This window comes from Leptonotus elevatus, chromosome 7, assembly GCF_054856555.1.
Source record: "Leptonotus elevatus isolate MCC_2025b chromosome 7, RoL_Lele_1.0, whole genome shotgun sequence".
NCBI classification, from domain to species: domain Eukaryota; kingdom Metazoa; phylum Chordata; class Actinopteri; order Syngnathiformes; family Syngnathidae; genus Leptonotus; species Leptonotus elevatus.
In genome coordinates, this window is record NC_141245.1 from 16,767,170 (window position 1) to 16,792,069 (window position 24,900).

Here is a 24,900-nt window from a genome sequence, read left to right on the forward strand (position 1 = left end):
ACAACAGGGGAATTGCAGTGGATTTGCAAATTGCTACAAATCACATTCATTACTGATTTTCCAAAGCATACCATCTTTTTCCCGCAATGATAGAGCTTTGGTTTCTTTCTATCTAGCACACATTTCCAGGTTTATTCCTTTGAGAATTGTAAGGCAACACATAATTAATGGCTATGAATAATAGCTTAAAATGTCAAACAAGCCCTACATAGGTTTTTATATCTGGAATATGATATGACCTGTAATACTCCAATGCAAGAGATGTTCTCAAAAAGTAATTAACAGTGGCATGCGAAACAATCAATGGCCAAGTACAGTTCTGTTCTATTTAACTCATTTGCCCCCAAAAACGTATAAACATGTTCTATTTTAAATGTTTTAAGTGTCCCAAAGACATATTTATAATTTTTTTATGTTATTTGTAATTTATGCTAGAGCATTCAGAAGGCTTTGATGCGGCCTCTCAACTGCAAAGAACGGTTGAAGAAATTATAGTTATTACACAAGTGGCCAGCAGGTGGCAGCAGAGTATAACAGATCAACCAGGGCTACGTTGAAAAACGGCATTAAAAATGTACTGAGACTGCAGTCAAACTTATTTAAACATCTATTTAGCATATATATTTTAATGATTTGTTTAAGCTCCACAGAATTTGTGAGTTAAGTAGGCTAAAAATGAATTACAGGTAACATGTTTTTCTTTATGAAAATATGTCACAAATAAAATACAATTGTTGAGCCAAAGAGCTTGTGTTTTATTTTTTGTTTTGGTAGGCTGCTTTTTGTTTAATTAAAAGTAGTTATTCAATGGTCTTCCTAATTCTGGAACACTAATACATACAGTAAATAATCAAAAAATGTGATTCGTTCCCATTGTATCTCCTTGTTTTGTCTTCCCCCTCACTGTTTTACTTTCAGTAGCCTACATCCCACGTCTCTCCTCTCCTCAGTAAAAATGCCAGATCAACAGAAACGTCACATCCAGGATAAGCGCTTACTTTCTTTGCTATAATTGAAGTGCCTTCCTACCTTAGCGTCTGACAGCTCCTTTTGACAAGTGATGCGTTTTCTGAAAGCGAATCCGCTTTCTTGGGCTCTGAGTGCTATAGACAGCAGAGATCAGTGAGGGTCAAACTGAATGCTGGTCTCCGCGCTGACTTACTGCTGCCTCTTGCCATCGCCCAGCATGCCATTCATTTTTATCATTAAGCTAGTCTTCTTCCCCAAGCTGATATGGTCTTTGTGTGTTCTTGGCTTCAACTCCAGCCAACTCGTGCTTTACTAGAAGAGATTAGTGACAGTCCAGCACATACTGTAAATAAGAAGAGCAGACCTCGTCGTCAGCAGCAAAATGACAGCTATAATAAGCCTTTTGTCGAAATGTTTAAGGCCACAGTGATGGCTATAATTGCATTAAAAATGCATCATATTACAGTATATACGCCACAAGAGGAGTCATGTTGATGAGCCAACAGATCATTAGGGCTTAAAGCATCTGGTAAATGAAATGACCTAAATCTGGGGTGTCCAAGCATTTTCCTTTGAGGGCTGCATACAGAAAAATAAAAGGGTGCAACAATGGTTACTTCGACATTGCCCGAACACGTTAAAAGCAGCAAGTCGAGCAATAATGTAGACTATAATAATAATTAATTATTTAGCATTTTTTAACACCTTGTAAAGAGACAGAAAGTAGAGGAAAATATTGCTTCTGAAACTGACTTTTTAAATTCATGAGACATCATAAAGAGAAATGTTGCTACTGTTTTAGTTGTAAGTCGTTTCTTTGAATATATAGAAAAGCTTAATAAGTCAAATTCATTACTTGTACTAGAGAATTGTTGAACCAATTTAAGATTACACAGAGAATTGCTAACCAACTGAATAAAAGTGCTTCAGGTGGTACCACGCGATTGAATTAAGTTAATCCAAAGTTATATAAATTAATTAAATTAATCCAACTTGAATATATTAAGTTTAATTAATTATGAGTTCATTAAACTTAACATAGTCACCAGCCGGCGAGTGAACCTTCACTTGCTTCTTTGACCACTCCACAACAATCAGTCATCATCACTAAAGCCCCCCACACATCGAGATAGAATGAAAATACAAATCAAGTCCTGGAAATGTTCCTAAATTTTACTCCCTCTGCCACTTCCCCACTCTAATTGTGTGTGGATGATATTAAGAAGAACATATTTCCCAAACAGGAAATGAAAGGGCTTGTTAGCAGAGGGAAGCAAGTCAGGGAAAGACAGAGATCAGAGACAACAGCCCAGTTTGCATGAACCATAAACCCACCCAGCGAGCGAGCCAGCATTGGTCTGCATAAACCCACACATAGGTCACGTCTGCTTGCCTTCATTAGTGTTTACTGGCAGTTTCAAGCTTGAACAATATTGGTCAGATTGGAGGATTGTTCCATGTCAAACCAATTTAGCCGTTCTTGGTAAGGGTTTGTTGCTGAGACTAAAAAGATGCTGGCACTGAGGTGAGAGGTGTTACCGTATTATAAATCAATTCAAAAATGCCGATGAGAACGGGGCATGTGAAGTCACGCTCCACAAATCAAGACATTTGTATCTCAGATATTTTGTTTTCAGTGGACAGTTGATGAGATGGGCTTTGAGTCATGCCAGTAAACATTCTGCTCCAGCAGGGAAATACCCCAAAAAAATCCAAAGTGCAGTGGCAAATGGGAGAAGGGGGGGGGGGGGGGGCGCTGTGGCTTCATTGCAGTGCCACTTCCCTTGTGCTTTATCATCTGTGTAGAGTTGACTCTGAAATATGGCTTGTCAGTGTATTTTCTTTGGGTGGTGGACCGTAGCCATGTTTAACTCAACTAAGATATATTGCATTTTGATCAAATGCTTGAAAAGTGGCACAACCGATCTGTGCTTATTTGAACTGTAATGCTGAATACACAAATCAGATGGGGCGTTGTAATGAGACAGACACACACACACACACACAAACACACTTCTGCACATTCCCCTCTGCCCCATGAATAGTTGCTCCGGCTGGGCTGATGCTCATCCAAGGTTAAGCATCCACTGTTCTGTTCCACTCAGCTGCATAACCATAACAATTTAATGGCATGCTATTAGACGGCCATCACACTTAAAGCATCATGTTCACACCACAACCGCTGCCCGAGTCCCACACGCAGAATGTTAGTTAAATCAGCTTTAAGTTCAAATCGTGCTGATTTAACACTGGAACTCATAGGGTAAATGAAAATTTCATACACAATAGGTGCTGTTCCCTAAAATATTTCAATTAACAAATTTAAACTTTACATTTCCCTGTAACATTTCCACCTTAAACTTAACATACCAATAATGCTATCCTTTATCAGTACATTAGAACTTCTTAAGTTGAACACAATCTGTTCATTGATGCTGCTTCTCCAAGGTACCATTGAACCCCTATGTACAAATAAGTAATGTTTATTTATGGTTATTAAAGTTACATAAATGGTCCAAACTGGCAAAGGGACAATTTATGTACCTTTTGTTTACATGTTAAGATGCAAACAAGTGCTAATCCCAGGTGCCTTTTGAAAGAGCCCACTCTTGTACGGAATGCAGGTTAAAGAAATAAAAAGTAGTACTGTAGTAATAATCTAGAATCTAGATTACTTAACTTATTTGCTCCCAAAAACGTACAAATATGTTCTATTTTAAATATTGCCAGGGTCTGAAAAACATATTTTTATGTTGTTGTTTTTTTATGATAGAGCATACAGAAGGCTTTGATGCAGCCTCTGAACTGGAGAGAAAGCTTAAAGTAATGGTAGTTATTACAAAAACGACCAGCAGGTGGCAGCAGAGTATAAGAGATCAACCAGGGCCATGTTGCAACAAGCTGTTTTCCCCACTGTTTCAAACAGATTTGTGAATAATGATAAAACTTAGCTATATTCTAAATGCTAATTGCTGCAAAACGGAAACAGATACAAATGTACTTTTTTTGCTGATGAAAGAAGAGACTCATCTTTCATTAGGGTGGTGCTAGGATTTTGTGGCAATAGAACAGAATATTCTGTGGGCCTTGCAAAATCAGTAAAAATCCAGTAAAACAACCGGGAGCAAAGGGGGTTGCTTCAGCGAAAATGGCTGGGAGTGAATGAGTTAAGGACAACTAGATGCACTTTAAACTGTCAACAGTTCTTCTGAAGTAACAAAGAAAAAATTTGTCTTTTTGGCCGCTCTTTGTGGCATGCAATGTTGAACTTCTTCCTTCATAAGGTCATTAATAATAATCATTTAAGTATGTTTATGTTGCTCGTGCTTCGTTGAATGTATGTCTTAATTAACTGTCACATTAAATCTTCCCAATCGGAAACTAATCACCAATTGGGGGTTGGGTGGTTGATGACAGACTTTTCCAATGAGGATGTAAACGAGTAGTGAATCATTATTTCAAGACTTAAAATGTACTCAATTGACTCATGAAAGAACATTGTATTGTTTTTCCTGTCACAATATGTTGCTGGCATAGATAGATGGACACAGAAACATTTGTAAATAAATAATAATTTTCTGAAAAAATATTAAATAAAATCCTAGTGATCTTGCAATCACTGCTCTACGTGTAGACTCAGTACTTCAACTTACTGACATGTGACAAAGCTACAGTGGTATGTATATTTGGATGTATTTAACCTGAGCCCCAGTTTTGGCCACAACAGCAAAACCCCAAAGCAAAGTGAGTCACTTGTGATTTATTTCATATTTCCATTTGATTGGGGACTGTTGTGGGGCAATCAGGCACTCTGCGCTGCGGTGCGGCTGAGCTGTTTACATAGCACCGCTGGAGACATGTTGACATTGAGGAGGGCTGAGATGAATGGCGGAGCCACTCTCAAGGTCTGGACAGCATTTAGATCTTATTGCCCGTTGTTAGGAATGACAAGTCAACACGGGGAATAAAATGAGTGAGGGTGGGGGCGGGTGGTGTGGGGGTTCGGTTTCACAGAATGGGCATAAAAGAAAGAGGAAATTAGATTGAGCTGGAACAAAGAGGAGAGCAAGTGGGGAGTGTTGTCGTTCATTTTGTTGTGAGGTTTGCGGTTATTTTGGTTATTTGCCAGTACTAAGGTCGACCAAAGGATTCACATAATATTTCATTGAAAGGCACTATAAATGTCTCGGGCAAAATTATTATTATTAACTCATTCACTCCCAGCCATTTTCACTGCAGCAACACCCTTCACTCCCGACAGTTTTACTAGATTTTGACTGATTTTGCAAGGCCCACAAAATGTTGTGCTCTATTGCTATAAAAACATTGAACCTACCAAAAGAAAGATTAGAGTGTCTTCTTTCATCAGGAAAAAAATTATATTTCTATCTGTTTCTGTTTTGCAGCAATTATCATTAGAATATAGCTAAATTTCATCAATCATCATTATTACAAACCTGTTTAACCTTGCCCTGGTTGATCTCTTATACTCCGCTGCCACCTGCTGGCCTTTTTTGTAATAACTAACATTGCTTAAAGCGACCTCTTCAGGTCAGAGGCTGCATCAAAGCCTTCTGTATGCTCTAGCATAAAAAACAACAACATATAAAACAAACTTATAAATATGTTTTTGGGACCATGGCAATATTTAAAATAGAACGTTTGTATATGTTTTTGGGAACAAATGAGTTAATTGATTATTCAGAGTTACAAGGTTAAGGTGGAATTGATTGTTGATTAATTGTATCTTGAAGCAAGATGGAGTTCACTATAACCAGCAGGGATTGTGTTGGATCCATGTCATTGAGGTCCAATCATGATGGGAAATATAGCTTAAAATACATTAAGAATGCAACAATCAGAAAATGTAATGCCCACCCCTTATAAACACTTTTACAAATTCACAGTAGCTGAAGGAGCAGGACATAAGGTTAACACCGTGTTTCCTGCAGCTGCCATGCAAATTAGAAAGCCAGTTGACCGTAGCGTGTACCAAACTAAACGTGACAGTACCTAATGGGGTGTAACACAACTTGGCCGGGCAGTGAGATGAGAAGCATCCGTAATTACGTATGCCCTGACCTCTCACACTCGCCAACTTCAACTCTTCTTTAGCAAAGCCATGTGTTTGTTTGCTTTATGTTTTGGTACAAGAGATGAATTAGTGAATTCATTGTTGACACAAAACTAATATTTTGTAACATTTATTGAGCAGGAGAAGCACACGTTTCAAAGTTACCCGTGCACATTTTATCTGTACAAAAGCCTTGACAGAACGTGACAAACATCAGGAAGAAGGGATAGACTAATTATCGTCCCAGGCATTCATCTGTGCCGATATTTTGAGGAATAAGGACATCAGCCTTTTTGAAGAATCATACAGCCTATAATACTTCAATTTAAAACTTTAGTAAACTATTTATTTAAATTTTCAGTTAACGAGATGCTGCTGACCATTGGAACTCTTTACACGTTCTTTTTTTTTTTTTAACATAAAACTAATAGCAGTGCAGCAAAAACCAGTTTAAACCAGTCAGTGGCGGCCGTGGCTCAGGGTGTAGAGACGGTCGCTCATTAACCAGAAGGTTGGCTGTTCGATCCCCGCTCTCCCCAAGTCATGTGTTGTTGTGTCCTTTGGCAAGACATGTCACACATTTTGCCTCCAGTGCTACTCACACTGGTGTATGGAAGGTGCGAATGTTTGGTGGTGGTCGGAGGAGCCGTAGGTGCACACTGGCCGCCACACTTCCGTCAGCCTGCCCCAGGGCAGCTGTGGCTACTTAAGTAGCTTACCGCCACCACAGTGTGAATGTGTGAGTGCATGAATAATGTATCCATTCCTCTGTAAAGTGTCTTTGAATGTCTAGAAAAGTGCTATATAAATCAAATGCATTATTATTATTATTTGTAAAAATATATTATTTTTTTATTAAAAGAAGATGCAAGTGCATCAAATCTAACCGAATTGAATCATTCCACTTATATCGAGATACGTATCGAATTGTATTTTATTGGAGAGATATCTTAGAAGTACATGGCACGTATACAGTACTGACAAGTTCATTCAAATGTAAGTAAAATGACAACAACAACAAAAGTCATTCCATCATAACCTCTTGAACTTGGAAAAAAAAATCATAGTTGGAGTTTGTATTTAAAATTTTGATGTCAATATTTGACCTTTTAGTGTACATGAATATCGGCTCCAAATATCAGTTATCGACCTCCTCGACTATTAATCTGAAAAAAACATATCAGCCTATTTCATCCCCACCATTGCAGTGATAGAGTGTGAGAAAACTATGGAGAAAAAATTACAAAAAATCTACAGCGCAGCACATTTTGAGCTGCCGTGGCCATTTGGAACCTAAGTGTAAATCGCTGCCGTTGGGCCAAAACCTTGTAAATCACAATTTAGCAAATTTTATATTTAAAAAAATAAATCTATACTTCTGGTCAGTTCACACATGGGTGCCATATTTACGAATTATTGACCAGTCTTAAGTGTTCAAAATGGCTTGTTCTATTTGATGCAATGTTAATAGTTTGAAAAATAATAATAATTTTTGGGGTCTCCTGAAAAGTGATGATTTTAGAGGTACAAGGTTTTGGCCCGATACCAGCAAAATGTAACCTAAGGAAGACCCGCTTGGCTTAACATGAAGAATTTATGGCTGTGACATAAAATCTGATAGAGAGTTGGAGGATACTCATCCTGCAAACATCTTCCAGATAACAAAATGGAGCTACATTTAACAACATGCTCCCAAAAATTACATTCCTGATAAAGAACATACAGATGGTGCTGTCACACAAGCGTCTCCCATCTTATCCAGACTAAACCCCGGCGGGATACGTCAACAAAGCCTGTGGGTCACTGACGGTAGAGAAACAAAGAGCCTTCAGCTTTTTGAACTTCCTAGTCAGTGTTCAACTGTTCACATCGAGGTGCATCAAAAACCTGAAAAGTTTGGAGAGCCTAATCAATTTACCAAAAGGTTGTTGTTGTTGTTTTGTTTGACTGTCGAGCAAGAGTCAAATCTTTGAAAAGCAGAGGCTGACATCTTTGGGAAAAAAAGACCTGCACTGAACCCACGCCTTTGTGTTCTTTTGGTCTTTGTTTGTAGAAGGTTCATACATGGAGGAGGAGGTAGTTGGCACAGTGCACCAACCTCAAGTAGCCTACACACATGCACACACACACTTGAACGCACGCTCATTTGTTCTGTCCTTAAAAGCAATGTATAACGCCGTTAGATTATTATTTTAAGTCGAGCTACTGATTTCAATGCCAAATGTCAAATCAGATGCAGATGACTAGGAGGGTTCTTTATGCTAATACGACGATTAATATTCTGATGATATGTCTACATGAAGCCTGAGTGTGTTTTAATATCCCCGAGAAGGTGTGTGTCTGCGTGTATGTGCGAGCCGAGCTACACGCAGAGATGATGATGGTGGTGTACCCACGGGCGAGCCGACGCACCAGCTAGCCTGTGTCAGCTCGACGGGAGCGCCTTGCTGTTTTACCGCAGGAAGTAACACAAAAGAGCAGCAGGAATGTTTATGAACACCTCCAATCCCCGAGGACCTGCGGGCTGACCTGATTATCGCCGGTCTGTAATTCAACAGTCGGCAAGGTGCTGTTACGCCTAAAGGGGCCTGAAGGAGTGTGTGTGCATGTGTATTCCGTCACTGATAGGTATCATTAGACATCATTAGAGGGTTGGATAGAGTCTCGAGCTACTCGGCTTTTTGCATGTAAGGCTGTTTCTGTCAGACCCGCTCCGGGAAGATCACTCACAGCGTAGCCCTGAAGCGACGCATGCACACGTCGAAAACACACAAACAGACGCACGCACAGTGAAAACCGAGTATTTATCAGTCAAGCTTGTTTTGTTATTGCAGGCATTCTTTTGACATGAGCTCTGACTGTGGCCTTTGTAAAGGAGGAAATCAAATAACAGGGCCGAGAGGAGCGGCGCTACCATCCCCTCCAGCATATACAAACAGAAATAAACCACCGCAGTCTATGTCTAACAATAGGAAAACAACTTTTACTTCAAGGATATTGCAAAGTTTCAGCAGTCATGCTAAAAGGCATGTGTATGTATCTGCCTGCTTAGCCATTCTGAGACACTCATTTCCCTAGACAGCTATTTGTTTAGTTATATTTAGCATCACAGTTAGGATGTGTCATGAGTGATTTGGTTGATCAGCTGTGGATTCGTGGAACTGGTCAGGGAATGTAGCATTTGAACTGGTTGAGCATTTTTTATTTTTTATTTTTTTTAAGTAGGAAGCGGCAGTGAGGACCTTGCCCCCAATCATCCCGGTGACCTACACTGTGTAGTAGCCACCGAACATCTCAATACATCATTGGACCGAGCATATCAATGAACAGACCAGTGAAGAGGCTGAGTGGAAGTCAAAGCATAGCTGAGTGCTGCCATCTTCTGGCCAGTTGCCATACGGAAAGGAGAAAGACACTACTGTAAAGTGATTCAATAATCAATCAGGGGCTTGGCGAGGTCTCTTAGTTTTGCCTGAATGTTACTCAATCAGAAGGTTTGTTCTTGGGAACAATGGAAGTTGGACATTTTCTGTTACAGCATGACAGTGCAGTCGTGTACAAAGTCAACATGCATATCTCAGAATAGAGTTCTGACTTCAAAATCTATAAACTTTTAGAATGAACTGCAATACAAAAATACTTTTTATTTGAGTAATCACCTATGCCAAGTACGCTACTCTATAATGCCATTGTCTTGCAATTGTGATTGAAAAAAATTATACTGATCCCCCCAAAAAATTTAAACACCCAAGAGCCGAAGCATTAACTGTTGTCAACCGTGTTTGCCTTAAATGATCTCCATACGGCTGACATGGCTACTCCATTGAAAAATATTTGTGTGTCAGCTCGGTAAAGTGCCACCAGTATCGTATTCTAGGAGCATTTTTATGACTATAGTGGAATCTTTATTTTTATTATACCCTAGATTCAATGGTCAGAAAATAGTGTGCAGTCCACTCAAAATGCTCTTTCTAAAGTAGGTGTTCAGGTCTGATAGTTCCAGAATTGGCCGCAATTTACCACAAAGCCAGAAGATGATGCTTTGGTCACGTTTTCAGGTTGCGCTGCTCTTGTCATAAAAACATTTACAGTACAATTGAGCTAAAACACACGTCAATGTGGCGGCCCTGGCGGCCATGTTGGCAGCAGCAATGTTTCTAAGCTATCAAAAGTTTGATAAAAGCATGGACATTGGCATCGCTATAAGTGCACAGCTCAAAGGAATGTGTTTGTGTCAACCTATTTATATCTCCTGTATGGCTGTTTTTTACTTCACGTTTTTATATTTATTAACAATAATTTTGTACTCCACTGGGCATTTTAGGCTACAAAGTTCAAAACAATTTTGTACTGTATTAGATGTTTTGAGTCCACAAAAAAAGTACTTTAGTTTGATGTAACAATCTGCTTTAACGGATGACCCCTGCCTGCCCCAATCAGTCCATTAACTCGACTGTACAGACGCACGGTGACGGTATCAGTGCATCCCTGCAAATATAAAACTTAGCATCTTATTAAAAAACAATTACAGTAAACAAAGTTCTTCTCTTTTCTCTTCAGGTACGAGACCAGCTGTAAAAATCTCATGGCTACCTCACGCTCACCCCGGCACACTCGTCAAGCTGATAAGTGGTGACGCATAGTGAGTTATTGCACTGACTACCAGGCCGCTGGTTCTTCTCACAGCTATGGTTTGATCTTTTATTTACAGCTCTTTTTGCTCTGTATTTCAGGACAATTTTCCTATCTCTTTGCCGTCAACACACTACAAAGAAAGGCCAATGTCTTTGGGCAGTGGTGTGCAGAATCGAAGAAAACGGCTAAGGTGCTTACGAAACACAAATTTTCACTGGTTCAGTTGGCTACTTTGGACTCTGCAATGGCTTGGTAGAAAGAATGGAGATGTAAGGAGGCCGTGTTAGCTTGAAAGGCAAAGTAGCCAACAGATTAAAACATGCTGTAGACACAAAGACGAAACATTACATAGTCAATGTGGAGGACAAACCGTTTGACTTCAAGTGCAGTTGCATATTATTCACTCAAGTGGTTGTCTGCATCAGGGAAATAGAACCGCTACCTCAAACGATTATTCTGCCATTAGTTTTCTGCAGGTCACGATTGTGGCATAATGCAATAGCATTTATCTATTTCATTCATTTTAGGTCTTAGAGAGCGGCACACAATTTAATTACCCATTCTCCTCCCTGAATGTTGGAGCGGGAGCGAGCGTCTCGCCCTCCTCCCGCCGCTTGCTCACTTCTCGTAAAGGATCGAGGGTGCCGAAACAATGATGGATAGAGTCTGAAAAGTGCATTATTTCTGATGCATTTTTGATTATTTCTACCCTTTCCCTTTTTTTCCACAGGTAATGCAATAAGCCTGATACGCCCTGAGTTCTGTCAGAGACATGCTATTGCAACAGCTCGGGGATCGCTCCCTATCAGTGGGGAAGTCATTGTTTCTGAAACAAGGAGTCTTAGTTTTATTTTTCATTTACTTAGTCTTCTTTTCTTTTTCTTTTTTTCTTTTTTGCCTGTGTCTGTCTTTTCTCACAGCCTTTGAGACTTTGTCCGCCTATCTGTCTTCAGCTCGGAGACATTCTCATTTGGACCGGTGCCTCGGATGCCCCAACAGATAGTTCCTCATTGAAGCAATTTCAAGGACCTCTTCAAAGGGAACGAATCAATAGTGCTCAAATGTGGGGTTAAAGCAGAGGTTATGCTGATATTGTTCAACTGCAAACACTCCCTTAGCCCCTTAATGCCAGGCAAAGCCCGTAACCTTGCGTTTTGGTTAATAGAATTCAATCTGTAAAAAACAGCGGATCGATTTCTCCAAATATAACCCAAAACAAATAACTATATACTTTAAAACAAAGCAGACTATAATCCTCAGGGCTAATCCTCTCATGACGGAACTTCCGACAATCAAACAATGCAAATGTTTTCATCGTCTATAAAACACAGAAGCTGCCAGCAAGAATTGATCCCTAAGCCCCGCAAGCTTTTTGCAACCAAACCAACAGTGGGGAGTTCCTTTGTTTCGTGATACAAACGTGCATGTTTTGTTGCTTGACTTTATCAGAATTTATGCAGGATGGGCGGATTCACAAATTCTAATTTCTTCATTTAAATCCAACACATTTCCATTATGTGCAGGATTTATTTTTAAAAAAACAAGGCATTCAGTAAATCACTTCTTCAAATGTTATTTTAAGTTTGCTCAATTGTTAGTAACCATGTGAATTTTAGTATATCCAAACAACATACTTTGATGTAACAAACATGGTCTATTTTTGATGAACGATAAAAAGTAAAATTATGTTTTGCACAGTTATTCGCTCTTCTGGGTTGTTTCTTCCTATTCAACTATCATTTTATGTGCATGTTTTACATGCGTGATCTGAATATCTCTATCATTACATTCATTGTGTCATTGATTTATAGAGATGCCAACAACAAAGCCTCGATTAGATCTGTTTCAGCAATATGTAGCTACTGTTATGCTGTAATGCCTGTCAATACAAAGTCTAACACCAAAAGCTCTTTTGGCGAGCTTGACTACCTCCCATACTGTGACTGTACCATATGTCCTGCACCTTACTAACCCCTTTTTTGACAAATCGGTGTTCAGCGCTACTTTTCTTTGATTTGGGCAGGAGCTCTACACACGCGGAGCTGCATCGCACCACTGGGTCACGAGCGCAGGTGAAGCAGTCCAGGTGAGCTTGGCAGGAGAACGCAGACTGCTGCTGGCTGTCTTTAGGGTGTGAGGCTCAGATGGGCTCTGATGCCGACTTGGCATCCCGCTTCACACACAAACATCGTAACACCAGGTGAGGCAGTAATGTACACTACACAGCATTGGCCAGGCTCCATCAAGCGTGTGCATTTGCCACAGTCCTTTTTTGAACATACAAAGAAACTACCTGATCCCTCATTGTTTTATTAGTGTGTGTTAAGCATTATTGCTGAGGGAAGCAACAAACAAGAACCAGATCTATTAGGGGTAGGGTGTTTTGTTTTTGTTTTTTCTTCTTTTTTTTACCAAATTGTTACAATTCGACACTTTCTTCGACTAAGTCGTTTTTTTCCAGATTTTATACTAAACACACAAAAAAGAGCCATTTGCATCACGAGGAGATGATTAAGGCAAAAAAATGACTTTTTAAGAGGGTGACGAATTCATGTAAAGCATAATTGTAGTTTACGACAAAATATTATTATTTTTATTTTTTTTTATAGGACCACTATGGAGAAATGCAGAGAAAAGGCAAATATAATCACAGAAAGCATTACAGAAACACGTCATAAGTTACTGGAGGACGCCATCTCAACACAGCACAAGATCAAATTATAAATACTGCAGCTGAGAAGCTGCTCCCCCATTTCAGTAGGTGCTGTTATTTTGGTTAGCAATAGATTAATAATAGCAATATCAGATAATAACAACTTTACCAATGTAGTGTTTTGTATCTCAAGCAAGATGGTGTTTTTGTTTTATTTCTTCAAAAGTCGTGATTTTGGATACACTGGGATGGCAATCAACGGTGCTGTTACGCAATTTTTGCGGGATGATTTTGACATGCAACAGCTGAATTTTCATCCTTGTGTTATTTAGGGTTTTTCTTGCATTTCTTTTAGAATTTAGTGTACAGAAGCCAGCTTAGGGTAATGGGAGTGTTCAACTCTGCTGATTAGGATCAGGATGAGGGTTTATAAAGATAAGAACTGTTAATGAATCCAACCTAAAGATAATTTTCCTACCAATTTGTTTTAAAAAAAGCTAACAACAATCAAGATTTTGAATCCTTATGTCCTCAAACGAGTACAAAAGTTCTCCCACATACATAGAAACACACAGACACACACAGTCAGCAGATGATTAGCAGGCCGGATGTCTCCTGGCACGGCCTTCTCTGGTGACATTTTGTCAGTGGGTGAGTGCGGCACCGTGGCCGTGCTGATTTGATTGGCTTTGTACTTTGCTGTCGTGGTGACCTGCGGAAGATTGATGGAGGGGTGGGGCTGGGGTGCATGTGGGTGGGTTGCACCTCGGTGGATGTGTGGAGGCATTTTAGAGAAGGGACAGGCTTAAAAGGTCAAAGCTCTGAGGTGCAGCCTCTAGTATTGACTTTACAGAGATGCAACTCTGATGTGAGTTGAACACCTGCGATGATCCCACAGCTTTGTGGGTGTGTAAGCATCAACATGCTGCTCAGTGGGCTTTGGCTTGATTGCAATACTTGAGAGGAAGAAATTGCCTCTGGGATCAAGAGGGGAAAACATTATTTCCGCTTAGTCATAACTATTTAAATTACAGGATGTATTTCATGTTTCAACTTGCCACATTTTTATTTGTAATTGATACTTGTCTCGGCATCACGACTTGGACTGTTGCGTCATTTTGACAGATTAAGTAGATTCAGCTTAAATTCTAGCTTGTAGTAGTAATCGGTTGTAGCTTTTAATATTGATCACAGGGCAGTTGTCATGATGAAGGATGGGCAAAAAGTGAACTGGTCAGTTTAACTTTTATGATGGAATTAAACATCCAAAATGCTTCAAATAAATGGATGGAAAAAGAAAAGATTATTTCATAGTTTGTATTTTAAGGCCGTGTACGAGTGACATGCCGGAACAAAATCAAAGTGGCCATTGCAAAAAAAAAAAAAAAATCACAGTTGCCAACTCTTCGCCCTATAGCGCCCACTGAGTACCGAAAATCTACGGGCTCCACATAGGATAGTAATTCCAAAGCTTATGCATTTCTGTCCTGAGAAATATGTATGATTATTTCCATAAGATTTATGATGCATTTTAACGCTGGTCTGTGTCATGTCCGCACTTGAACTAAAGTAACCAGAAATTGAGACTAACTCTTCAAGCAATTAATCGGGGATGCTTGTTTGTGTGGACCAGGGCTCATATTTTCGTGTTTAAACTTTAATTAATTATGGTAAATGGTACTTCATTTATATAGCGCTTTTCCACCGTAAAAGGCCCTCAAAGCGCTTTACATTTGACTACTCATTCACCTACTGATGATGCAGCATCAGGAGCAACTGGGGGTTCAGTATCTTGCTCAAAGATACTTCGACGTGGTCACAATGGCATGGGATCGAACCCACAACCTCTGGGTTGGGAGACAACCACTCTACTACTGAGCCACGCCGCCCCAATATAACCAAATCAAAACTGTCAGACATGAACACACCCACAAATTAATTAGTTCCTTTGTAAACTATATTTTTCCTTCTCTTATAAGTCTGCATCTTTGGTTCTTCCCTCACATTTCTCGTCTTCCTTCTTCCCATCCTTCTCTCAGCACTAGCCAGTGTGTTTTCTCCAGGACGTTTCCCATCATTGTTCTTCAGTTCACAGCACTCATGCCTCTATGTTTCCTGCCCCGTCTCAGTCTGTGCCCGGCTCCATTCGTCTTACTGCCACCTGGCAGCACTGGCTGCCTTTCAGCGTTTCCTCGTCTGATGCCGCTCTGTGGCCTCAGGATCTCTCACTCTGGGCGGCCCCAAGGCTGGGGAACCTGCCGGGCTAATTGAAGGAAAACAAACGCTGCGCATTCCAGACGCTTACCGTGCAAAACACTGCTTATTAGGACTAAAAGTCAAACTTCATGATTCATTAAGAAGAGGAAATGTGAGCAGACAGATCAGCGAGGCTAGAGAGCCGTGGAGAGATGAAGCCAAGTAGGAAATGGAAAAGTGTGTGGGAAGGCGGAGTGTGTGTGTGTTTATTATTCTAATTGTTGAAAGTGTGGCACCAGAACTGATATAACAGATGTAGTTTTTGTATTATATCCAGCACATCTGACTTAGTACAATCTACTCAGTGGATATGTAGTCTACACAATACATCCATGTTTAAAATCAAGGTGTTGGTGAGAAAAGACACCAAGATAAATCATTTGAAAACTTTTCCCACTATTATTGTGACTTAAGAGTATAACCTGCACAACTCAATTTGAAAAAAAAAAAAAGCTTTTAGAGCGGGAAAGTATATACAGACAACTGGTTTCACAAGTGGCAACATCCCTGAGTAATTCTGGATGTGACTGTGTTCAGAATCAACCAATCTGGGAGTCAGCACACACCTGCCACCATTTAAAGGGGCTCCGATTAACCCAAATAAAATCCGGCTGTTCTAGTAAGCCTTTTCCTGGCTTTGGGGCGGCATTTTACAACACAAACATGGTCTACGGAGAGTTTCCACACAACATCAGAGAAATCTAATTGTTCAAAGCTATCATTCAGGGAAATAGTAGAAAATAGTTTCCAAGGCAGTAAAGAAAACAGTCAAGACCGTAATTATTAACTCTCTCAATACATATGACGTATCAATACGCCATGAGCTTTTATTTTCTTTTATGCAAGAGTGTACAGGAGTGTCTGCCGCATCTTCTGACTGAAGGATTCGGCTTGACTACAATGTTATTTTAAAAAAGGCCAGCAGGTGGCAGCAAGTATAAAATCAGCAGCAAGTATAAAATCAGCCAGTATCAAGCAAGGATCTTGTTAGGAAGAAAATAAGCTAGTCGTCTGTCACTACTACCGTGTTGTAGAGCAGCGGGGAGCAGCAAAGAGGAAGTAAAAAATAAGCGATCTGCAAAACAATGCATTCTCATCGGCTCATCAAAGCATAACGGCGGCGATCGAGTTGCTGCACGTCAAGGAACGACGCTTCGTTCGTCGAGCAAACGGCTCATTTTGTCGGACGACTGGATGCTGTGGCAGGGCTGCGAGTGAATTGTTTATTTTTATGTGCAATAAACTGTTATTTTGTTATCAAAAGCACTTTTTGGAACGTTGTTTTATTGCACGAAAACATTGTTTAGATGATTGAGCTATCACAAAAGTCGTTGTGCTTTGTGCGTTGTTTTTTTCTCAGGAATTGGAATTTCGACAAAATTTGGGTATATTCTAACGCTAATAACTAAAGAACAGAAAAAAATAGAAATACAGAAGAGATGAAAGAAGAGAGTCTAATCTTTCTTTTGGTATGTTCCATGTTTATATAGCAATAGAACACAATATTCTGTGGGCCTTGCAAGATCAGTCAGAATCCAGTAAAACGGCTCGTATTGAAGGGGGTTGCTCTAATGAAAATGGCTGGTATTCAATGAGTTAAACGGAGAGAATATGGTACAACAATGACTTTTCCAAAAACTAAACGTCCCTTCAGAATCAATGAAAACATGACTAACTGGTCAAAGAGGCTGACAGCCATATTAAAAGAGCGGCAGGAATTTTTTTTTAGTACATACAACCATCTCCTTTCGTCTGCTTAGGACTGACTGGACTATAAGGTACGCAACAGTTTGCAAATAATTCTACAGTTTAGAGGTCACGATGATGGAAAAAGTTTTAACAATTTATCTTGGTCTTTCTTTTTTTAGGTCACACAAATTTGCCATTTGAACATGTTTATGTAGTACATGTAATATATATCTGTGGTGACATACAAACTAACTTATCACCACACGTCACGTGCACAATGGGCTAACAGTGTGTGTTGCAAGCAGCGCATTTTGTAATTGAGCGCCTTTCTCTTCCACCTCCTTGCATGCAGCAGCTTTCCTTCGTGTGATATTTTGCTTTGCCTCTAATGAGTTGTAAGTGGCTAATACTTTCTTCAGCAGGAAACTCGTGTCAAACTAATTAACTTTTAATGAGAGGAAACCCACTGATTAGAGTGTTTTCCTTGGCAAATGAGCCTATTAATTCTGTTGGTTTGAGGAATCGGGTGAGAAGGCCTAAATCACTCCTCCTCTCGCTCTCTCCCACACATCAACAGACACAAACATAGATACAGAGATACAAACACTCTGACCAGCTGCGAAAGCTTCCCCACTCACAAATTCTTCCTTTAACCCACTGCCCACTACTGCTCTCTAGTGACGAAATTCTCAAGATTTTTTGTTAGGTATTTCTTTGTCTTTATTGAGTTTGGATCTAAAGTTGTAGCAGCAAAAGCACATTTAGTTATAAAACCTATTAAAACCTAGAATAGCAGAAAAGCACGCAAGTAATTAAACAACTTACTACCTTCTAAAGATGAAGGATAATATTCTAAGACTAATTATGTTTTTCCCCTGAGTATTACAGCTGTTTAAATATGTGGTTATTTGTTTCAAGGTCCTCTTTTCATGTATTTAAAATGATAAAGAAATTTAAAAAAATTGAGAAATGTGAGTAGTTTTAATTACAGAACAATACCCTAGTATGAGATTTTCATGACAATGTTTGTTAACCTGGTTCATTCAATTATATACAATATTTGATCGATTCAGCTGCAATTCTATTGATAACACTGGGGAAAACAATTTTTGTTGAGTTGGGTCTGATCAAAAAAGGACCTACTTTATGGGTCAATTTGACCTGAGTAGAGGATCGGTCCATTCTTGACCCGCAGTTGGGTTATTTTTGACCCAACAGTTTTTAGAGTGTATCTTGTGCTAGGCGAAGTCAGAATACCTCACTCGATCCTTCTATCTTTAATGCTTGCAATAGTATACCAACAACCAGAAGATTGCATATTCTCAGTTGAACTATTTACTGGATGCCAAAAAGACCGAGTACACAAATGATGTGGAGCGGATCAAAGGTCTAATCTGCCCAAAATGGCTTCTACTTTTATTATACTGCATCATGCCTTGGCCAACCAATTTAGCCCATGTGACAATGCATGACCCGATGGTCTTAACTGGTTTCAACTAGATAAGTGTGCCAGAATGCAGATAGATAGGAAGATGCCGAGCCAGGAGAGGTCACAGCGGACACAATGGCCTAGCTCAAGTCACTTCTCTAATAGGCCGAATCTAGCAACATCAAGATTCTGAGCTCTATTTATCCCGGTTTTCTTAAAAGATATTAAATAAATGTGCATGCATGGAAATAAAACACTAGTATGGAATAGTTATCCATCCATCCATGATCTAAACCGCATATCCTCACGAAGCTTTGAAAACTAAGAAAACGGCATTCAACGAAATGGAACTTAAAACAGTATGCCCATGGTTAAAGGTTAAGATGAAAAGCCAGCACTAATCATTTGAATTCTTACTATGACAGCATTGTGTTTGCAGATATTGATAGTATTGACCTACTGATAGCTGCACACATCTCTGACCGTCGCAATTGGGACTGCATGAACAAGTCGTCATGTAGCTGTAAATGAGTCCAATCACTTCGACGTGGCCACTAGGGGTGAGGATCGAACCCACAACCTCACGGATGGGAGATGACCACTCTACCACTGAGCCATGGCGGCCCTTGCAGAGGGTAAAATGTGGAGAAAAAACTTAACACGCTAGAAGAAAAAATGCAATTTTGGAATCAGCATGCCAATATTAGTTAATATTAGATTTTTTTTCCAAATTGCTCCTCAGTGTAATCCATGTGAGAAAAAAGCTAGTGCAAAATGTAGATAAAAAAAAAACATAGGTGTCAGCAGTTACTCATTTTGTGAGGCAGCATGTGTCGGAATTAAGCTTCCGTTTAGAACTCTGTGGAGCTGGCATGCAAATGACACAGACAGGGGGGTGGCATACGATGATTGACAGACACATTTTAATGAAGGTGGTTGATATTTGATTGGCTCGCTAAGGTGTGTGGGTTCAACTGCCAACAACGCATCAGAAAGCACCAACTTAGTAGAGCTGCATGGCATGCAATGGGAGCAGAGAGCCACTCTGCACTCTTCCCTGAATGGGCCGGTTTTGATGTTTTGTGATCGGCGCAGGCCTCTCAGAACCTGGCAAATGTGCCCGTTTCATCTCTCAATTACTGTCAGGGTTTGAAGCGCTGATGTTCCACCTTCATCTGTCACAATATGGCTCAAGTTTGTTGAAGTATGTGAAATAAAGGCGAGCCCAAAAACAAAAGCGGGAGACACGCGGGCCCAGCAGCTGTTGAGGTTTCAAAGCCTGCCCGAGCACTTAAGATGAAATCCATTTTGTTTCAAGTTGCGCACCCCGCCTGCCTGATGAGGGCTCAAGGGGTGAGAAGAGAGAGAGACAGATGGAGATTGAGAGAGGCAGAGGGAGCGCACCACAGAGAAATCTGTTTGATTTGTCAGAAGTTTTTTAATTTAATCTACAGCTGTCAGGATGCCGGCGATCCAAACCTCATCGTCGCCTTTTATCTGACTGATTTCACCCCAGGCACCAGACACTCGTCTCTAATACACACACACGCACGCGGCGCACAAATGAGAAACGGCCGTGAGAGGATGTACAACTATTCATTTGCTAAAGAACACAAAGAGAGATGCAAATAAAAGTAGAGGACAAACAGTGATTCTAGTATCCGGGATTTAAAGTGACTTTGTAAAGCTCCTGTGTCAAGCAGATTACAATAAAGTACACCAAGTGGCTCAAAGACAATTGTTTGACTACAAAATAGTACTGTCCTAATCAGACACTTGGGTAAGCACATCAAGATAGATGTGCATATATACCAAACGCAATGGATTAATGTGTAGGGCATGAAGAAGACTTGTACATCGGAACCTCCAATGTTGAATACTGTTTTCAAAATTAAACCAATTTGGAGTTCAAGCAAAATTTCCTGGAACAATATGCCTCAAAAGTCAAACAAAACTTGGTGCTCAAAGCAACACTATGACTGACTTCATGTAACAACATTAACAAATTAGGGATGGGTACCATTCGTTCGTTATGTTCTGCATGTGACGATTTGCCATGGTCAAAGATTTCTCCATTTTGCTATTCACTTTACATTGATGCTGTTTGTGTGTCAGGATCAACGTAAAAAATAACATTTAAATTCAAAAAAACAATTTTGTTAATAAAATAAAATACAAATGCTTTAAAAAAATGTTTTTAACTGAAACTACATTTTATGTTTACAAAACTAACTAAAACTAACTGTCATTATAGCAAACTGTCCTTAATGCATGAGCCTTTGGGGATGATTTTAAATGTGATTTTAAGTACATGTATCTCGATATTAACCGGAATAAGAACGTTTGAAAGTGTGTCACACATAAGTGATGTCATCTAGCAGCAGCGGCCAATAAAAAAGCACCTTAACGTTGTCGCTCCTAGGCCACAATTTTCTGTGCTTGACTTTTGGCCCCAACAATGGCTCTGCTCGCCTGCTTTTTCATTTAACTCAGCTAAAAAGCAATGATCTGTAAGAAATTAGTTACTTTTATCATTTCACGATGGTGTGTATTAAATATTGCTCACAAATATTACTTTTTTTTTTTAATGAAATCTAATACTGAAACTAACTAAAACTTAACTAAAATTAAGCATTTTTAAATAACTAAAACAAATGTTTTTAAACTAACAGAACCACCCTGAAAAGTAATTAAAACTTAAGTAAATAGAAAAAATAAAAAATAAAAACTCAAAACAAAATAAACTAACTAACTAAAATAAAAAATCCAATACCTACTATTGTAATCCTGACTCGTATTCGATTTTTCGGTTACTTCCCTTCAGAATGTTAAAATGTTACTCAATACACAGCCTGGATAGTCTAAAAAGGTTTTACAATATCAACAGTTTGACTCTGGAACAAACACATTGACATTTTGAAAATAAACAACTTGAAAGTCAACTAATGTCACAAATTGTAGATTGTGTTTGACTTAGGTTACGTTTTTTTTTTAATAAAATTAAAATTAAAAAAAGATAAGGAAAAAATCCATAAGCACACAATTATAAACAATTGACATGCAAATTCTGTATGAAGAAGAGTTGAAAATGTTGGTGTAAATACCAAGCATTCAAATGAAAGCCATTGCTCATGTTAATTCTTTAGCTCCTTCTGTGGCAAGTTGCTTTCAGCATAAAGTGTTGTTTTCGTGACAAGACACATCAGAACAAATGCTGGAATTTTTCCCACGACTTGTCCTCCACAGTTGGAGGCACATATGTTCAAAGCCGCTGCACTCCATATGTTTTATAGATTTACTTCCTTAGTGCCTATCAGCCGCCTACTTTTTATATACTGCGAGTGCATATCTCCCTTCATCTTAAGTCTCTGTCCAACAAGAAGTCGTCCACTTTCAGATAGAAAAAAAAGCTTGCTTTCCCAACACTTGTTCTCACATTATTTTTAATGTCTGCATTCTGCACTCACTAACACTTCTTTATAAACTCATGATGATCCTGTGGATGACAGCAGATTACAACTATACTTTAAAAAAAATATTTTTTTTAATTATTGAAGGCTTAATACAGCTTCAGGTTGTTTGTGAAATGTGAACTGGCTGTGTATATATTTTTTGCAATCCAGGTCATGAATGAAGGGAAGTGGACTAATGATAATATTCTCTTAAGAAGCTTTTTGGAAGATAAACAAGCACAATTAGAATATTAACTGTCCGATTATCTCTTTGCACTTTCTTGCATCATTATGTTTCATACTTATATGGGTACATTTTAATAAATTTGAATACAGAAGGGAAAGTATTTATTTCAGTAGTTCAATTCAAAAAGCCAAACTCATATTTCATAAACATATTCACAATTAGGAGATCTATTTATCGTAGGAGTTCCATTTTTTTATTGAACATCTGAAAAAAAGTTTCCCACAAAATTCTAATTTATTGAGCTGAACCCGTAGTAGGTAAAGCGACCAATGAAAGAGGGAGTGCAAAGTCCCTTGAAATGTCTATTAACGTTAACAGCAGATTGGTGTTAAAATTCCCCTGAAGATCCAATTTGTGCAGGGAGTCCAACAATTTCAACATTGCATGGTGTGATATTGCCACCCAGAGACCAAATATGGTATAACAAAAAGAAGAAAAAAAAGACTGGTTGGCTAGAGGGGCCTTAATAGCCAACATGAATTGTACTGTAGGGGCAGTACACCTGGATTCCTTACTAATTGGCCATTATGATGGCATCAGAAAGTTGTATTATAAACAATTTTAGCGGCAAAGTTCTGTTTCAACCTGGGATTTCAAACTTGTTCACATGCCACCTAGTAGTTACGATTGCTCTCAGGTTTACGTTATGATGGCGAAAACATTTGCTTAAGGTGTAACAGTTAGTCATTCAAAAATGATGATTTGGCACGTACCTTGGTTCCAAGCACACGGTTCGGGTGATATCGGGTACTGTGATAGAAGAAAAAGAAAATGCAAAACAGGCCGCTTATGAACAGATTAAATGACATTTTAACTGAAACATCAACACCTTAAATCTAATATTTTTAAGAAAGTGCAAGATCTTTTTTTTGTTAAGAAAATTAAGGATGCTTTAATGTCAGCATATGTTGCTCCAAAACATGTATGTGCCCTTCAGCATTACCCTTTACAGATGTGGGCAGTCACAGAACCCCATACAATCACAGATCATGGCTTTTGAATTTTGCGCTAATAACAGTCTTGCTGGTCCTTTTTCTCTTTGGCCCGGAGGACACAACGTCCACGATTTTTAAAACAATTTTGAAGCGTGGACTCTTCAGACCACAGCACACTTTTCTACTTTGCGTCAGATCATCTCAGATGAACTCTGTCCCAGAGAAGATGGTATTTCTGGGGGTTGTTGAATCATTGTGTCCGCCTTGCATGGTCGAGTTTAAACTTGCATTTGCAGATGTAGCAATAGAATGTTTTTGAAGTATTCCTAGCCCATGTGGCAATATCCTTTCACAAGGATGTCAGTTTTTTTATACAATGCCGCCGGAGGGATCGCAGGTCATGGGTATTCAATTCAACGTTGGTTTTCGATCTTGCTGCTTAGGTGCTGAGATGAATCTTTGGTATAACATAATGGACCATATATGTTGAAATCCCTAAATTCCTTGTAATTGTTCTTAAAATATAGAATATTTGCTGACACGGTTGTTCACAAAGTGGTGAACCTCATACCATCATTGCTTGTGAAGAATCGAGCCTTTTGGGGATGCCTGTTTTATACCCAATCATGACACTCACCTGTTTCATCTGTGTAATGTTCCAAACGGGTGTTTTTTTGTTTTTTTTACTTTCCCAGTCTTGTGTTGTCCATGTCCCAGCTCTTTTGGAACGTGCTAAAGGCATCCAATTCTAAATGATAGAATTGGGTACTTAAGGGGGAAATTAACAATGCCTCTTCTAACAGGTTATGAAGCAGAACAGTCACACTAGTTGAAGTAAATCTTAAATTGATTTTAAAGTCAAAATAACAACAACATGGGGATGCCTCGACACAGTAACCACAGCTTTCTTTAGCTGTGCGTAGCAATTGTTGGCGTTTTCTCCGTAAATATGCATGACAGCAAGTCACAATCCAACTATTGCGAAAAAAGGTAGAACACAAATTTGACTCACATTGTTGACGCTTTATGTTGTCTTCCACGTCGTGCCCTTTAGCCACGTGCCCGTCTAAAGCGATAGTTGTTGCTAATGGTAAATGTTCCACGCTAGCTAATAAATGTCCACACTAGTATAGCTAACTAGTAAGCTAACTCTCTTGATGGTTTATGAAAGCACTTCCGTTCAAATTGTGTTATTCCGTCTTTAATGGGATATTTTATATTAACTCTCTTCGTGGATGTTTTGTTTGTCACAAATCTATAATTTCCACGCACAATTATGTTTATTGTTTATAATTACCATTATTAGTCCGCCAACTTGAGCCCACCAAACTGAGTTTTACAGATAACTGATGTAGTGTTGCTGTTATACACCAGGGGGCGGCACAATACTTCCATTGTTTTGCAACATAGACTCTACTTGACACCAAGACAAACGTGAATATGAAAAAGTATTCACAATACTGTAGTCTACATGCTCTCCAGTTTGTTTAATTTGTTTGTTTTAATGAGATGCTGCAAATTTTGTAAGTAACCATTCGCTGCCACCGAGTGTCGCTGTGGA

The 24,900-nt window shown here is 39.2% G+C and overlaps 1 protein-coding gene and 1 long non-coding RNA gene across 2 annotated transcripts in view; one reads left to right on the forward strand and one right to left on the reverse strand.

Annotated features, from left to right (window-relative positions):
• Positions 1 to 1,029: 1,029 nt before the first annotated feature.
• On the reverse strand, positions 1,030 to 24,673 carry LOC147171275 (uncharacterized). Its single transcript, XR_015095490.1, has 4 exons — positions 24,352 to 24,673; positions 23,118 to 23,154; positions 1,163 to 1,312; positions 1,030 to 1,103 (listed from the first exon to the last, which is right to left on the reverse strand). It is a non-coding gene; the product is annotated as an uncharacterized LOC147171275 (long non-coding RNA).
• Positions 24,242 to 24,900, forward strand: part of dock10 (dedicator of cytokinesis 10) — a 66,330-nt gene continuing 65,671 nt past the window's right edge. The window contains exon 1 of the mRNA XM_086079776.1: positions 24,242 to 24,329. The gene's annotated coding sequence lies outside the window, so the exon portion shown is untranslated. The remainder of the gene's footprint in view (positions 24,330 to 24,900) is intronic.